Genomic DNA, 18,542 nt, shown 5'->3' with positions numbered 1-18,542 from the left:
TGGAATAATGTTTTGGTCAATTTGACTAACAATTTTGGGACTTCCATTTATGATGGCTTTCGATTTGGGTAAAGGTGAGAGATGTGATTTCGGCCCAATCAGAAACGTCTTTATTGGTAAGTTCTATGCCATCGTTCAGTTTGTGACTATGGAAGTGGCATTATTTTAGTAAATCATATAAAAAGGAAATATATTTATTGCAAAACAAAAGTATTACGGCTGTAAAATTTATTTCACGTAAACAAAATTTTATAATTTGACCTTTTGACCTCATGAGGGTCGTAACACAAAATTTAATTTGGCCCCTTGGTTTTCGACTTTATTTAATAATAATTTCGTCTTCATTTTTCAAGCAAATTTAGGACAGCATTGTCCTCTCTTACAGTTAACTTGATTGACAATCACAAACATCCATGCCCTGGATGGTGATCCACCCAGGCGGGATTCGAACCCACTACCTCTAGCTTAGCAGTCGGGGACTTAACCCCGGCGCCACCGAGGCCGGCATGTTCAAAATTTTATGAGAGATAACATTCTGAATTTATTAGTGAAAATGACCTTTTCGATGTTTGGGTTATAGGAAAAACGATGCCACTACTTAATAGACAGAAGCTCACCGACGTGAGAATGGTGGTAGAAGCGTAACTTGGCTACCAAGATGTCGAACCATAGGTTTTGAGGGTGCCAAAGTCAATGGTACACACCACCTACGCGTATTATCTATTTGCTGAGCTCTAGGGATAATGCGCGGTTTAAATGCCACTGAGGTTTGTTCCGCTCTATCTGGGCAACCAGCCCGCCCAATCATTAGTTTTTAAGCGTCAGGAGGGATTACGAAGTCAAATGATGCATTTAAATCAGCATTGGCAACCGTTTGCCCACCAGGGGACGTGAGGGGTCAAAAGTCGCTGCGGTATGCGACTGACTATCTATGCAACCAAATATGGGCAATCGTTGGGGTTTAAGGGAGTCAAACACAATGACAACAACTTAGCTCCAGATAACCCTCCATTTGCCCTCCAATGGCTATGTGGAGGTCATTGATCGCTAAATGTTGAGCCAGACCACGGGGGCAACCTAAGTGCCTCACAAGGGGCTTCTTATGGGGCTCAAATTAAATATAAGGTCTATCGAATGGTATCCTAAACTTGATAACCTAGAAATGTTTAAGGCAGCAAAATATATATTAACAAAACCTAGGCTTGTTTGGAAAGTACAAAGAAAATATGCACACCAATGGATATGGTTCGCTGAATCTTGCAAAATAAGGTAGGCGGTAGTAAATTATTCAATATGTTATGACACAGCAATTCTTCTCAAGGTAAAGTTTCCGATTTCTGCAATTATTTCTTTGAAATGACCATTGAATCAAATTTATAGCAAATTGAGCGATAAAAAATTAATTTGAGGTAACATAGTTGTTGAAAATGATAATAATAGACTTCAACTTCCGGTGCGGATTTTTATTTGAATCGATCAAAATCATGCTGGGCCAGCTTATTTTTTTAGCAAGCATATTAATCTATTGCTACAAAATATTCCAAAATCAGTTGTAAAATAATGGCATGAGAAATATAATTAAATTGACACTGACGTGAGACAAAGAAATATCCAGGTTTTCAGTCATGACACGTCTCACAAAATTTCAATAGAGGCAAGAACAGATAGTAAATAGAGAATAGTTTCAAGATTATTCCAATAATATGCCGGAAACTTCGCCAGCTTAAAAATTTTAAAGACATTATTCTTTCAAATATGAGGATATGAAATTATATAAAAATGGTAAACCTCAGAAAAAAAGTTTTCAGACCCTTGGAAGACATAGAGGAAACCACACGCTTAGTGCAGGCATTGAGTTAAGATTTCAATCTGACCTCCCCAAAGGACACTTTCATCATTGATCTCACGCTTCCTCTCTATAACGACATCCAAAATAAATGGCCTTCGTAACAGCGAAACACAAAACTGAATTACTGCAGGGCCGAGTCGGAGTTTCATTAACGTTTAAGGACTCTGAGTCCATGGAAATGCTGATTTCATCGTTGAAACCAGTATTTAAATTCAGCGTTCATTTGCACCCAATACAGTATCTTTTATGTGACCCAGTTTTTGAAATACGGAATTAAGTTTCGGCACACGAACTCCTGATTTGCTTAAAGGGCAACGCCCATACTAACGCTTTGCGACTGGCCATTCCATCAATAGCGTTATTCTAACTCAACAATTTTCGGAAACTGACGATGATGATAAACTGATCATGATAATTAATCATCCTTAGTTACTCCGAATCTCTTAAAATTGGCGTGTTTATTTGCAAAATGTCCAACCGAGACCGTTAAATTTGTATTTTTTATGACCCATCAAAGAGGCGGTCTCCTTAGAAGATCGTATAATAAAATAAATAATAAAATGTTTACTATGAATCAAATCAGAGGTCAATAAAAGCAAAATATGCTTAATAATCTTCAAATACCAAATTAGCACTAAATAGTTAAATATAAACCCAATGACGTCCCCTAAGTAAATAAAAAATGTTGATGCTATAGATCAAGATGATGATTGCATTTACCTATATTATGGCCCTAAGATTAACTGGAAGATGGACATTTACAATTCTTCAATCTAAGAATCCACTGCTATCCAGACGAAATTACTAATTCGGCACAGCACTGAAAAGACAACTCATTCTAATTAAAAGGACGATTGCCTTGAGAATATAAATACATATGCCAATACGAGAAAAATAAAAATGGCGGAGGAAATAAATGACACCATTATCCACCATACTTCATATGAACACCAAAATACTACGAAAGAGGACATGGAAAAGCTGAATTACCTCAAAAGCTTTAATGCATGGATAACCATGGACCATGGATACCAAATGAAAATTAATAAATATTAACTAAGTAGGCGCAAAATTAATCCAAGAATTAATAGCTGCAGTCAACTAACAAATAAACTTGACATTGACTCTAAATAATAATAAAAAGCCTTTAGTACTATAATTTTACCCTACCGCCGTATCAAACATTTTTTAGCCACTTTTAAACAAATGAGAATAAATATAAGTTGGAAAAAAGGGTTTTTTACTATGTTGCGAGTTAATACGAATCATTTTTCTACACGCATTTTAATTTACTCCATGATGAATAATGGTGTTATTCAACATAGTATTTACACGAAGCGCTTCGCAAGGTCATAAGAGCATTAGACCACAAAGGAGCTCAAAACATGCATTCAATCTGAAAATACCACTAAAAGCCTTACAAACGAATGATAAAATGTATAATCTACAAGCTACAATTGAAATATATTTTAATTACAGCTTATCAGTTAGTGAGCTCGTCTATTTCAAACAAAACTTTTGTATTGAGTGCACATGATTAGATTTGTAATTCACTATGAAATAAGGTTTAATTCATGATGAAAAATAATAATTATTAATTTTTTACATTGGAAAAAATATTAAAATGTTAAAAAGTGTCTTCAATGAACTAAGTTTAAAATTTTAATAATAAAACTGAATATTGTATCAAAATGAGTTTTGTTATTCCAAATCACATTTTAAGGGTCAACTGACTCTTAGCCGTCCTTCTCAGTATCGTGAAACTCCCGTCCTCCTATTGTTAAATATTTTAATTTTTGCTTGTTAGGCGAGTAAGCACGTAAGTAAGTACCGCCATAGTACACAAAGTAACTAAGAATAAATTATAGCCGCTTCTAAAGAACCAACGATAATATATTCACTGCTTAGACACACTCTACTTCCCGATAAACTTCGGTCATAATCAACAACTCAAGTGTAACGTATATTAGCGGTTGTATGAACAAAAGAATACAACATTGGGGAGATAGCTCATCCGGAGAGTATATACGAGAATAAAATGCCCTCAATGATCGAGACAGACGCTTAATTTTTATGGTCTTAAAAAGTACATGATATTGGCGAGTTTACAATTTGCACAAGTAATCAAATAAATCATATATATTAGATAAAAACTGTGTGCAAAAATGACCAATGTTATTTCACGTTTATCTTTGGCACTTAAGACTCACTATACCTGACATGGCTGAAAAGCAAAGTCATGTTTATTGCCATCGTCCTAAAGGTGTAAAAAATATAGCTCCTGTCGAGCGTGATACGAATAACAAAGACAATAGTTTCAGTCGGCATGATTTGCGTTTATTAGGCATAATTAAAAGCATTTTTGATACTGGATAGATTACGAAGTGACGCAGGTAGGCCACAAACTCAAGGTCATTGTCAGTGAAGGAGAAATCCGGTCTCTTTGCTGCCCCAGCAGTCCATGAAAAAAAACATCGTGATGAAATTTCTTAAACGCCTCCACAAAATCGCTAGCGAGGTAAAAAAAAACTCTCCGCGATCGTATGGAGCATTTTCCTGAATGAGCCATAGTAAAAAATTCTAGCGAAATAAATTCCCTCGAAAGAAGCTCATTCCAAAGACGGAGCGCAAAGAAAATTTCGAAAGGTGGGGATCTCATGTGGTTATATGATGGGTCTATTGAGGTTCAACATCTCGAATTAGATTTCTTCTCAAAATTGGTAATTTTGTTAGAAGAAAATGGTTTAGTTGTTGCTATCTTTCAGTGATTATTGAAATCAATTTTCTCTTTAATTAATCACACGAAGATCTTCAGTAAATACTTGATTCACGGGGAGAACATGTATTTTTAATGATACATAAACCAATACCTAATTAAATTTATATTTTACTTTGAAAGAGATGATTTTCGAATCCATAAATTTGTCAATTGCAGAATAAGTATTTAGCTTCGTTACCTTACGACAGAATTTTGTTGAAACAGCCTCATTAAAGGAATATTAATGAGTAGGGTGATAATTTTTTTAGAAAATCGAACACAAATGATGTATTATAAAAGTTGGTTTGATGCATCTTTTAGTCTACACTTTTCCATTTTATTCTATTAACTAATCTCTCCACCACTGTTTGCTTCTCATTCACAACTTTATCGTCGGGAAACTGAATAGCGTGACGAAAAAGAGCTCATTAGTAGCAGTGTCGTAGCACGAGGTAATTTTCCACTCGATTTTCTATTCCCATCAATTGATTGTTGAAAGCGAAATTTCATGAAGTTAAATTTTGAAAAAGTTATTTGCACAAAATTAATAAACGATTTTTATTTATTTTGTCTTCTTGCGTCTATTTTATCCACTTAAAGAGTCATTCTATACCAGGTGCACAAGACAATAAAAAGAGAAGTTTCAATAGTGTCAAGTTTCAGTCCATGCAGATAAATATGCAAGTAATAAGCATTTAATATCCGGTCACGTGTAAACCTGATTTATATGTGAGGGAATGATAACGCATTTAAAGCCATAAATAAGTCACAGGTTGGGTTCAGAGAAAAATTGTGCAGCGTTCGTAGGAAGAGACATATCTTCAGTAGCCAGTTTTGCACACAACGACGGCAAGAAAAACCTTCCGTTTTATTACAACGTTGGAAATAAAAAAATATATAACTTTCACAACAATCAAATACCTTTCTTTCCCTTGCATTAAAAAACAACGTGATTCGCGTTGACAAAAATAATATTTTCACGGCACACGAAGCATATCCCTGGTGTTAAGGCCGCTATACACGGTGAATGATCATGCTGAATGATCACGTGATCATTCATAGGATCATGCGAGCAAAATAGAACATGTTCTAATTTTCACTGAATTATCATGCGCATGAAGGTTCATTCGCGAATTGTTCCGTCATACACGGTGAATGATCATGCGAATGAAATCATTCGTCGTGTATAGCGGCCTTTAGAGCTTAATCGACTACAAGAGCTTATTGACGCAGTTAGCGACTGAGGCACGTAAATCCACTCATATTAAAAATTAAGGGAGAGATTTTTCACAACTTTGTGTGTTTTGAAAGAAAAGGAAACAACCCAATGACGGAGGCAAAGAAAATGAGTAATGTAATCCTAAAAAATGCAAGTGTATAGCTTTAATAGCTAATTATATTCAATAGGCTTCTTTTTTGCAATTAAAGTCATGATAAGCCCCATATTGTCTTAATTTAACATTAGCATGTTCTATTAATTTTTTTAAAGTACCATTTACCACCAATGAATCGTGAAAGCCCAGTTATGTATCCAGTTTTACAAACTCATTAATCTATACATTGGGACATCAATTCAATTTTGATCCATAATTCGCAATGTAACATCACAGCTTGAATTACTTTACCATATTACATACGTCCAGCTGATTCGTCCACAAACTTGCATGCGTGCAAATATTCCGTCAAATTGTCTTGAAGCTATTTATTTTCATCACATGGAATTACACACTTTTACCAGCCTGTACCGAGATACAATCAAATCACTCTTACTGTATAATTTCCGCTGAGCTAACTTGATGCAATCGTTATTTAGGGCCTGCTTTTTCTTTAACATTATATTCACTTTTCTAAGGATGAATTGTGCCTCCAATTGTATTCTAGCAGCTTTCGTTCTGAAATGCTACTCTCATTTAGGTACTTAAAAAAGTTCGCAAGACACGCTAACTCGTTGACATTGATATTCGTGCATGAAATATTTCTCTCGTTCCGTTCGGAACTTGGAATAGCTATAGATATGCCGGATATTTCATAATTAAACAAAATAGTGGACTGTATAAAAAAAGAAAATTGGACGAGAGCACTGATTTAATTACCCCTGGTTATAGGCTCCACCTTCAGCATGCGTCAGGCGTCTAGATGATACGATGCTACCCGTAGCACGGTGTGTCGGCGAGTGAGACCGGGTTGGTAGCCTCATGAACCCAGGAAAACATTAGATAACCAAAAAATTTGCCGACAGGAGTCGGGATAAGGAGAAAATCCCTCACTGCCCTCTTTAGGCCATAAAAAGAAAATCCACTGAAGGTGCGAATATCAAACAAAATATATCAACAACTAATTTGCCTACATACACCATGAATATAAATCAACTCAATCACGTAAGCATTCCCAAAAATATTACAATGCATACAGGATGCATCATGCATCATTAGCATTTTATTTACCATTCGTACCTGTTTACACAAGATATGATTTTTTAGAAATATTCCGAATCGTAGGGAAGACATTGTTTATCACTACACCAAATCTAGAGCATCCTAATTTTAAACGGATTCGAACTCCGCTCCTCGCAGATGTGACTCCTGTTTCACCTACTACCTAAGATGAATGTCCTTTAAAAAACCATATCAACTACGCTTCAAAACTAACACTTTCGCACAAAATTCATCATTAATACGACGCTCATACTGTCCATACGTGAAAAGCCCAATGCGATATCAACTGGTTGAGGGTCCAAATATCAGGCTGGTTTGATGCATTACTTACGGTGCGAGTAAAACATATGCTTTGTATATATATGTATGATATCTATTTTACTCGATCTTGACCAATGTCAACGCATTTTCATCATTTTCAAGACGCCCCTCATGATCATGGAGTAAAGGCGCTGAGACCGAACGAGGTCAGGTAAAAAGGAGTGGAAAATACATCGTTATGTTATTTATTCATTACGAAATGAATTTCCATTAATGAATTTCCTTCCTCTTCGTCGATTGAATATAATATTTTATATACAGTGGGCATATCAAAAGTAGTCGCTACCTAAAAATAAGATTGGGAACAAATATAGCCTTTCTCGAACAGAGGAAATGAATTATTTGCGTTCTAATTTCCTTAGCGACAGTACCCTGATCTTGGAAGGCTACTTGAGTTTTCCAGCGGGACAATTTGAACACCATCAGCACTGAGGATGAAAACCGACTAGGTTTCCGAAACGTCGGAGGTCATGTAACATTTTCCTGGTGGGGCACCCGAGTGGTCTACCGAGACGCTATATACCGGGGAAACCCAAATAATACAGGACTTGACGAGAAATTAACATGGACAGATAAAACTCCAAGAAAATTAGCTAAGAATTATTAAATATAGAGGCGATGCAGACCTAGTTCCATAAATGTGAACTCCGTAGAGGCTGAATGGTTAATTTAATTCTCGCTGAGTCATGGATTAGAAGTTTCTTCTCCCGGGTGAAATGATTAATATTGATGGAACAAATCTTCTTAAATAATTAAATATCCATCAGCCCTTTTGGTAAAATTCTATAGTTTTGTAGCTGTGACAAAAATGAGCGCTACACACTGAGTTTCACAGAAATGTATGGTAAAATATTACTTCATAATCTTACTCCTTAGGAATGACGTAAGATTGGAGATCTATTGGCAGCTTAAGAATAGTACACCAAATAACAGCTCGGTAAAATATAGGCAATTTATACTTATGGTATGTAATTTTACCTAGCTCTTTCATACACTTTACCTTAAGCGAAGGAAGCGATCCTTCACTCCATATCTTTCTGAAAAAAACAACCAATATCGCTATTTTTTTTAAATATATGTAAGTATTCTACCGGTTAAAGTATGATTGCATGCAGAAGTTTGGTATCACCCAGACCGGTCTCCCTATCATATTCGGCGTAAGAAAATATCGCTATGGGTAACGTTCATTGGAAAGCACCTATATGGGCAGCGGTATTGATACAGTTCAATGTTGACAAAATGGCAATACTAGATTCACCATCACCGTGCAAGAGAGTCGTTCATATCACACAGGAAGATATTTAAATACCGTATGTCAATGCAAATTTTCAGGGTGATTGAATTCCAAGTTCTCGGTTACTGAGAAAATTTTGCCGATAAATACTATTAATTTTAAGGTTTCGTAAAAAGCTGGAAAATTGCCACTCTATTAGTCAACCTGCACGTATGAACCAACCTCAGAATCGTTTTTTTTTTGCTGAAAGTAACCTTTTCGTGCGCAAACAACTTCGTCAATTTAAAGGCTGACGAACTGAAAAATGTAATTCAAACATGCATGATCTTCCAATCGCGGAAAATCATAAAGGCAAAGATAGTGGAGAACTTAAACGTGTGAGGGATCTCTAAAGGCTCTAAAAGTCCTTCGACCTTGAAATTGGAAAAAAACGTACTATTTCAATTCGCCATCTCAAAAATAATGTTGACCTTGAATAATAATTTCCTGATCCGATAGGGATCAACCTCTTTTAAACTGGACAATGGCCTGCCTATATCCTACACCTTGCTCAAGCATTAATCAGGTCTCGGTTTTTCTTTGACGACGCTTCTTTCACGTCAAACCTTGATAAATGAATGAATTATTATCCTCACTCAGCCTGAATGCAAACAGCGATGTGCACACGAAATATGATAGATTCAAAGCGGAAATCAAAAGGATAGACTGGAAGAATAGTCGATTAATTTGAGGTTTTGACAGCACAATTAAGGGAATCGGTTGGTTATCGGAAAGGCATGACACCATCTCTCAATCAGATCTGCCACAGATTGCTTCGAATGGCTTTGGTATAGAGCCACCTCTTTACTATTCATTTCATCTCGAATATCACAAAGAGGTGTTTCTCCACATAAGCCATTAGAAGCAACCTGTGGCAGAGCTGATTGCAAGATGGTGTCTTACCTCTATTCAACCGATTCCCTTAATTGAACTGTTGTCGGCAAAAAACGGACGCGGTGAGAAACCGAATAAAATGCAGAAATCATCGAATCAACGCCGCGGAAATCTTCAAATCTACATTTGTCCAATTATTTTGAATGTTTTTGGAGATATATTATTTCCAGTAGACACAATTTTTCTAGAAAAAGACATTGTCCTGAATAACGCCATTGTTTAATATGCTATGCAGGAAATATTCCAATACATTGATAACATTCCCATCAATTCATCATGGCCATGTCTTCTGGAAAGCTCAATGGCACATGGTTTATCGATGCCAAAAATCGCAGACAGATATAGGAGTGCAGAATAAGCTATTTACAAAAAGAGAATCTTTGCGGTCGAAAGAAATGGCGAAAGAAAATGTTTTTTTTAACGTTACGAGGTTGACACAAGTGATTTTCCAGATTAAATGAAAAATTTAAAATGTACTTGAAACCATAAAACCATTACAAACTTCTAAAAATGCCACCAGGTATTTATAGAAAAGAAACGCAAATATTTATGCACGCACAAACTAGTAGAGGAGAATATTGCATTATTGATGAAGCAAACATACTATAATCATATAATGATAGATATTTTAGTTTGTAGTATTATTTTGCAAAATTTTTATACGCAGGAAAATATAATTTGTATCATTTCCGCGTTTAGCAAGAGCAAAATTGGCGAACATCCAAATACTAAGAAAAAAGAAGAGACGTTATGAGTTAGCGTAAAAAAATTCTAAGACAAGAAGTTTATTTTTTAAGAAACGGTGCCATTGTGTTTGAGGAAGGTGTCATTAGAAATCATCAGAACGCATGTCGACCAACAAGATATACTGGCGGTTTTCCTCAATCGAATGCAACGAAATGTTTCGCCACCACTAACGACCTCTCCATGAGTAGGGCCATCACTCTTTCACGCAGCTAATATTTTCGAAAAATTTTCATCCGATGCCCGAGCGATAAGCTCGAATTTTTTCAGCTTCACCGCATCCGTTTCGGTTTTCACACAAATTAACGATCCGCGGTTAAATCCGAACCCCTCCAACATCGGCGCCAATTCGACGCTTCAACGGAGTTTTCCACTCAAAGCCACAGAAGTATTGCGGTGGAAAACCCCAATGGAAACGAAATGGATAGACGCACTCTGTGTTGTAAGTATACCTGCAATGACCATCACGTTGTAATGGTCACTATGGGCCAGAGCGGAAATAACAGTCACAAGTTCGGGGACGTATCTGACGGATTTCTGCCCGATCACAGTCTAAATATAGGCTAAAAAAAACTTAACCCTTAATGATAATTTCCTAAGTATAATCGCGGCCAAAGTTTTGGAAATTGTGAGCATATAATGATGTTGGTATTATAAGAATTAGCAAGTCATTATGCAGCCAAGGCGATTTTTTTATTTAATAGTTAAAAAATGGCATGAACTAGGGATAAAGAATGCCACTTCAAATCTTCAATCAACCATCAACTTAACGATGAAATTCAGGGATCAAAAACTTTATTTAAAAAATTAAAGGACAAAAGTGATACCGTAAAAGTTTACCATAGTCAAAACGACGGTAAAAAATAGCGTCTAATATATCTACTTGTTAGGGGCTAATTATTTGCATTTCTAAGTAAAAGTTGTTTCATCGTCCATGGAAAAATCAATAGTTATAAAAATCCAATTGCCAGTATGTTTCAAGAATTTTATTTTTATAAAACTAACAAATCTAGCACTCGATAACGTTCTATTATTGATAGGACTTCAGGAAATTTATTGAATTTTAATTGCTTGAAATAATTTCCGGGAAAATATTCAATCCTTAGCCTTAAAATTAATTGCTTTACTAATATACCACATTATCATTTAGGTATTAGCTCCTACAACATCAAATCTGAAAGAAATTTTTTTCAACGGTCCTCGAAGATAAATTCTGTTTTCAATAGGGAGGTCATAAATCTACCTTTCGCAGCCTTTTAGATTCATATTAGAGTCCCTATATTACCAGAGTCCACAATCTCAGTTTAACCAGTCAATTAAGTAGAACTTGTAATTGGAAGGTACTCGTACTGCAAACCCATTTATTAATTCCACTTCTAATGGGACTCAATTAATTCTCATGACTTGAGACCTAATCTTAAAGTCATTATTGGATCTCTTATCTCATCATTCTAATATCAAGAGCAGTACGAAAAACATATCCACTTATATGACTGTCAATCTGACACGTCTAATGCTTGAGGAAGTATTACGTTCAATGTTGTCGGCCGTGAACCTACTGCCTCCTCTCAAATAAGTGCCTCAGGCGTCAGCCTTCGCTCCACGTTCATGCCTTTCCATTCCGCACATGCGTTGTACCTGTAACTAGTTTCATACGATAATTGATTTCCCTGATTAATGTCCCATTTTGAAATGGAAGTGATTTTAAATGGCTTTCCTGGTCCAAATAAACCACTAAATGGGGCCTCCAGAAGTGAATTACACTTAGAAACTTACGCTTAGATCCTCTCCTTTTCTTACGTAATAGCTTGAAAGATTCACTCCTTTTCCACGCTAAGTGACTTCTACGAGAATGTAAGAGAGACCTCAGCTTATAATCTACTCTCAAGTTATACATGTCTTTCAAATAATAATAAAAATTTTAAATTCGAGACAGTGTTCAAGAATTCGAAGAAATAAACAAAAGTTAAACACGCATTTGATAAATAACGATGAAACATACCACAATTACGTAGGTTGCAGGCAAAAGTGGTGCCTAAAAACAGCTCGTCACACCACACATTTTTTTCAAAATTTTGAGATGATATTAATTAGAAGTAAATAGCTACGCATTTAGACCAAGAAGTTGAGCGAAAATAGATATGGAAATTCAAGGTCTATCAAAATGCGCTTAATCTAATAACACGACCTGCTTTAGAAGACTCATCGCTTGTGCTCCATGAACTCCGGGAATGAAAATGTTTGAGACCAGTCCGTCATGGCAAAATTAGTAGCGCCGGAACGCACTTTCCTTGACTTTTCTTAGAAAAGAAATATTACTCTGTGTGATTTTTATTACAAGTTATTATTCACATTTTATTATAATTTTTTTTTGTTTTGATTACGGATGTATATATAAAAAATTTTTTGCACCAAAATTGATAAAAATGTTATTTGACTTTTATGCCTCTTGTTAACCAGTGCCGGATGACACCACTGTTTGAGACACATTTTTTGCACGATCTATAGACCTCGTACCATTATAGTATACGATTACTTACACGGTTTTGGATTTTTTTCAGACCTTACAACAACATTTAAAAACGCCTACGCGAAAATCAAGGAGTCCTGATCATCACTCAAGAGGACTCGACATTCCCAATCAACATGACGCATTTTGTCTTTTTGTGACGCATTACTCGTTTTCAACTAAGGCAACAAAATTGTAACTTGAGGCTATAAATGATCCTTGCCAACAATTATCTCTATCGCAAATATAGAAATTTTGCATTTGATAAAATACTGAGGAAGCATTTTTTTAAATTGAGATACACGAAAATGTTGACTAAGGTCTATATTAAGCACACCGAATATTTCATGATGATAAGTTAAAAAAAACAGGGCAGTCGTGGGACTGGCCGACAGAAGTGAAAACTGAAATAATTATTATCCATATATTTTTTATATAGATTTAATATTATTAAATAACTAATTTTTCCAGTAATACTCATTTTTCAACAAAAATTGAAATTATTTTTTTCAGAAAACTGTTTATTATTAAATATATATTAAAAATACGATGTGTATGAATAGAAAGTAACATCATTTATATATTAAAATAAATATACATGTTTTCAGTATGTGAAAGCATAGCGGTGACGCAACCTATACCATTGTATACACTATACTCACTATACATATGTATATTGTATATCTCGCTGTAGCGATCGCGGTGTCGGGTCGGTGACGCTCACGCAAATTCTATGCTTTTTCCCCGTCCCACAAATGTGCTTAATGCCGCTAAAAAAGTTTTCACTTCAAAACTTCTTTGGAATTATTGTTAAGAATAACTTGGGCTGTGATAATATCTTATGCAATTATAAATATAACATCTTTCTTTCAAGTTCTGATATGGGTCGGAATATGTAGTTACAAATAGTAATGTACATTTACTTATTAAATAGTAATATTTGATGCAATTATATTTGCAATATACCTTCTTGTAAGGTCTGATATGGTCCGGAAAATGTTCTTATCATAGTAAAAAAAAACTTTTACTATACCTAGTTGGCCTGCGTAGTTGAAATATCCATTGTAAAATTTTTTAAATTGTATGAGATTGAGAAAAAAATCCTCCCCGGCGGGGAATCGATCCCCGGTCTCCCGCATGAGGCAAGGATACTGACCACTATACTACCGAGGATGTGATTGGCGATGCAAAGATTCTCCCCAGCGCCCCTGGCGGCCGCGCCTGGAAGCACTCTAACTCAGACACATTCGTTGCTCGTAGCTTTGTTTACGTTGCGGAAATCATGGACCACGATTATTTGTCGGTGCCGCACTCCCAGAAAAACTCTAGAAACACCACGTACTGCAGCGTTCCACAGTGTTCAAGTTATAATGCACCCGAAGTAAGCTCCCATTGTTTTCCGAAGGAAGAAAGTTTACGGCAAAAGTGGGTAATAGTACTGAAGATGGGAAAACGAGTGTCCAACCATAAATTATTTTAAGCACACATGTCCTTTACTATAATAACATATACTATACTGCCCGTTACTTTACTATAGCACGCGTGTTGAAGTCAGTGATACCCTGGCCTTTATCCGAGCCAACCTACCATCATTTTCAAAATACAAGTTCACCAGGATTGTACTGTATTGCATGGAAATTCCTATAGAAAAATGCAAGTGACTCAAATGTAGAATTTTAATGTATTCCCAGTGCAAGAGAAGTCACACTGCGGAGGTCAATCTTGGAATTGCCCCATCTGGACTAATAACTGGGATAAGTTCTTTATATGGTAGACGAGCCTCGGACAAGTTTATTGTCACTGATAGCTGCATGTTGTACAGATTAGACTACCAAGATGGAGTGATGTTGGACAAAGAATACAGACTTGAAAATGAGTGTTGCCTGGTAAGATATTTTTGAATTTATTTTCTGGAAGTAATGTAATTTTGCAGGTGTATAAGTAAGATTGTCCTCTCTTGCAGAGAAATTTAAGACTCATCCGCCCTCAATTTCTTCAGAAGAAAAGTCAGTTATCTAAGGATGATGCTCTTGAAAGCTGGCATTGCCAGAGCTAGAGGTCATGTTGGGAGAGTGATTCAACGCCTGCGGGCATATGAAATGATACTGGGTCCAATATAATGGACGCTACTCCCATATGCTGATGAAATTCTTCTTATTTTGTGTGGACTAACTAATTTTGGACCTCCAGTCATGAATATTGACAAGTTTATGTAATGCTATTACACACAAGTATTGTGTTTGTGACTAGAGAGACTGATCTGTAAATAAGGACTGAGAACTTTTTATCTGAGAATTGTTCATCAACATTTGTCTTTTCTCCTTCTTTTGTATTATATTAACTTACATGTGGAGTTGTCAACCACGTACTTCACCACAGACATTGCTTTTAAGAGGGAAAAACATAAATGAAGCAGTTACAAAAGAAATCCTAGTTTATTTTATGATCAGATACATAAAATAAAGTTACTTTGGCATTACGGGTTCAAAAATATTGGTAAAATGCAAAATATTATAGTAAAAAATTGAAAATAAAAATTCACACTGGTAACCGAGCACCTCAACATCAAAATACATAGACTATATAACATCACAGTTGAGCAAGAGAAAAAAACTAGGTGAAGATAATGCTTCTTGACAAATAAAATATTTCAAGAAAACAAAAAAACACAATGACAAACACAAGAACTGAAAAACAAACATGTAAGCATAAGTTGACTCAGTTTGCATTTAAAAAATCAATTCTATGACAAATATTAGGAGAAAAAAAAGGGAAGGAAAAAGCACTTCAAAAGAGGATTAAGAATTAGCATAATGATACCCCATCATTAGAGGAAGAAAATTATCAAAATAAACATCACACAATCTACTTAAGAGATTGAACAATTAATCTGAATGAAAAGGAACACATACTTTAAGATAATCGTTACCAGCCTGAGAATACACAATGCAATCACATTCTGGAATACCACTAAAAGCCATACCTATTTGCTTGGGCAAAATGGTCAATATTCTTCTTCAAATTAACATCGTTGTCCAAGGTCTTCACTGCTCTTTGATCCAAAAACTCAGCTGCCGTCAAAGTCTCACCATCCTTACTTGCTCTCACCCAAAGAATTTATGGACGGACTAGAAGTCCTGGCTCCACAACCTGACAACCATCAAGCTCCTCATACTTCTTTCTCGCTACAGTTTGAAGTTTGTTGCCTCAGTCTGTGTACTCGTTACCAGTAAAGTTGCAGTAGTACAAATCTGCATAACGTTTTTTCCAGTTAGCTTCAGGATTTACCGCATAAGTGAACTGGCTGTATGCCTTAGATGCTGGGATAGACATATTTCTGCCTTTGAACCAAGCATCAGTCCTCTGCGGGGTTGTCAAGAGCAAAGCCACTTGGTCTTAGGTCACGGTAACATTTTCCTCATAAAATTCCAGCAGAACTACATCCACACTTTGGAGTTTTCTCTGGGTGAGAGCTTCCACATTCGAAATCACCTCGAAGGGGGGGTTGCTCAAGAGACTGCTAATGATATGGCAGTCCTGAGACGCAGAGGAGGACTGGGAAGTACAGAACGAAAGTCTTTCACCCACTCTAATCCCAGAGTAAAACATAGATATTTCACTACCAGGGGCTCCTGAGGTGTATAAAGGAGGTTAATGATGCGCCAGTACTAAAAAGTTACACAACAATACGGCCACACTCTAAACTCTGATCCCTCGATAACCGATCGCCGTAATTCTGAGATAAATCAATCCACAAATCCACGGAATACGGATGCTCAGAAGTCAGGCCCGAGGTGTGAAGGACCAAAGCCTGCACATGAACCACCGACTCTTTTTCCTCCCTTTTCCTCACCGAAATCACTAGGCCAGCATTTAAAACTTCTTCTCCCTCACGCATGGGCCTCACAAACCCTGAGGCGTCTTTCATTGGCGTCCACAACCGATAACATCTTCAACAAATTACCGTCTTCTCACACTTTTCACGTTGAAACACATGCAGTAAATACGGCAAAGGATGGAGTGCGTCTGAGTTAGAGTGATTCCAGGCGCGGCCGCGAGGGGCGCTGCGGTAATCTTTGCATCGCCAATAGTAAGAGACGAATTTTAAGACGCAAATGAATATCTCGCTGTAGCGATCGCGGTGTCGGGTCGGTGACGCTCACGCGAATTCTATGCTTTTTCCCCATCCCGCAAAAGTGCTTAACGCCGCTAAAGAAGTTCTCTCTTCAAAAATTAAAAATTCATGAAAATACAAGTCATTCGGGATTGATGGATTCTTTCATTATATCAAAGTGAATGTAGATATGCATTAAATGCAGATTTTTCATAATCATTCAAAAAATCAGTTCCTTAATACTACAGCTTCCCGTTTTTTAGCCCTAACTTAATGAGGATCTGGCTTGGGTGAAGTTTTCCTCCCTATTACAGCAGGCATGTATTGCTTATTTTCTCACTGGCTTACGACTGTTGACCTCTCACGTTGCAAGGGGCAAGGTTCTCTTCTCATTGGATGACTGGCGAACAACAGGAAGCACCACTGAATGCTTGACGCAATGCGTGCTGTTGGTGCAACGTTTCTTGCATTCCTTCCACTTTCTAACCACTCGCATTTTCCGTCCGACTGGTGTGAAGGGTTTTAGCATCGTTATCCATTTGATAAAATTAATTTTTTTACGACTTGATGAGTGGCAAGTTCGCGGATAGCCTTGAAAAGGCTATCATCGCGAGCAAAAGAACAGCTGCAACCTTGGTATCTCTCTATATATCAGACATCATGGTTATATAACTGGATGCTTTCTTGTCGCGACGACTCGAATATCAGGTGCCCATCCCTGAAGCATTCGCGGTTTCTCATGACTGCTATTATCCCAGAGAGAAGCTTGTTGTAATTTTCCCCAGTGCTGTGATTATAAAAACACTACACACAGACTACATGACAAATACTTTCCCGCTAACGTGCTATAAACATCAGTAAGCCACACGTGACCTGTTTGGATGCAATATGTAACCTGTTTCTTTATTTTGACCGCAGATCTTTTTCTATGCGACGAAGACTTCATAGATACGGCCATGAATTCTCATTATCTACAGACGAGAATGCATTCACTTCTTCACTGATGGGATATCTTAATTCTGTCCAAAATATGGCTCACAATACTATTACAATAAAATTAAACCTCACACTCAGTCTGTGCTGTCTCCATATGCGTTCTCTTCTCTTTCATTACTTTTCAATATTATGCTCCCTAGAGCTAGTGTATTGTGCAGCAAGTTTCCTGGCGGCTTTATTTCTTTAACAGGACAGAACGCATTATCCCGTATGATCGGGCATATTTTGCCTTGATTTCCTATATTATTTATTATTTGACAAATATGATCATACCATCTTCATAATTTCATGATATATATTACAAAACCATTTTCAACTAACACCTACGGGGCAAATACAATTTTGTTCAGAATTCCTTAAGCAATTCAGAGAAAATACTGAGACAAAATGTTCGTGATTGGTAGACGATATTTCTGACAATGTCTTCAAAAATTATGTACCCTGAAAATTTCAATATGATACTTTGAATTTTAATCAAGTACCACCCTCGAAAATCAAAACGATTGGAGTGTAGAGTCCCCTATACACTATCCTCTAATAACACCGAAGGAAGGCTGTGGCCATGCATCCCGTAGATCTTCCTGGCTCAAAACCTTTACATGCGATACCTTCTCTCCAAACTATCTACTTATCACTTAATACTAACAAT

The sequence above is a fragment of the Ischnura elegans genome, chromosome 2 (assembly GCF_921293095.1).
Source record: "Ischnura elegans chromosome 2, ioIscEleg1.1, whole genome shotgun sequence".
NCBI lineage: Eukaryota > Metazoa > Arthropoda > Insecta > Odonata > Coenagrionidae > Ischnura > Ischnura elegans.
Note: the sequence above shows the minus strand (reverse complement) of the source record.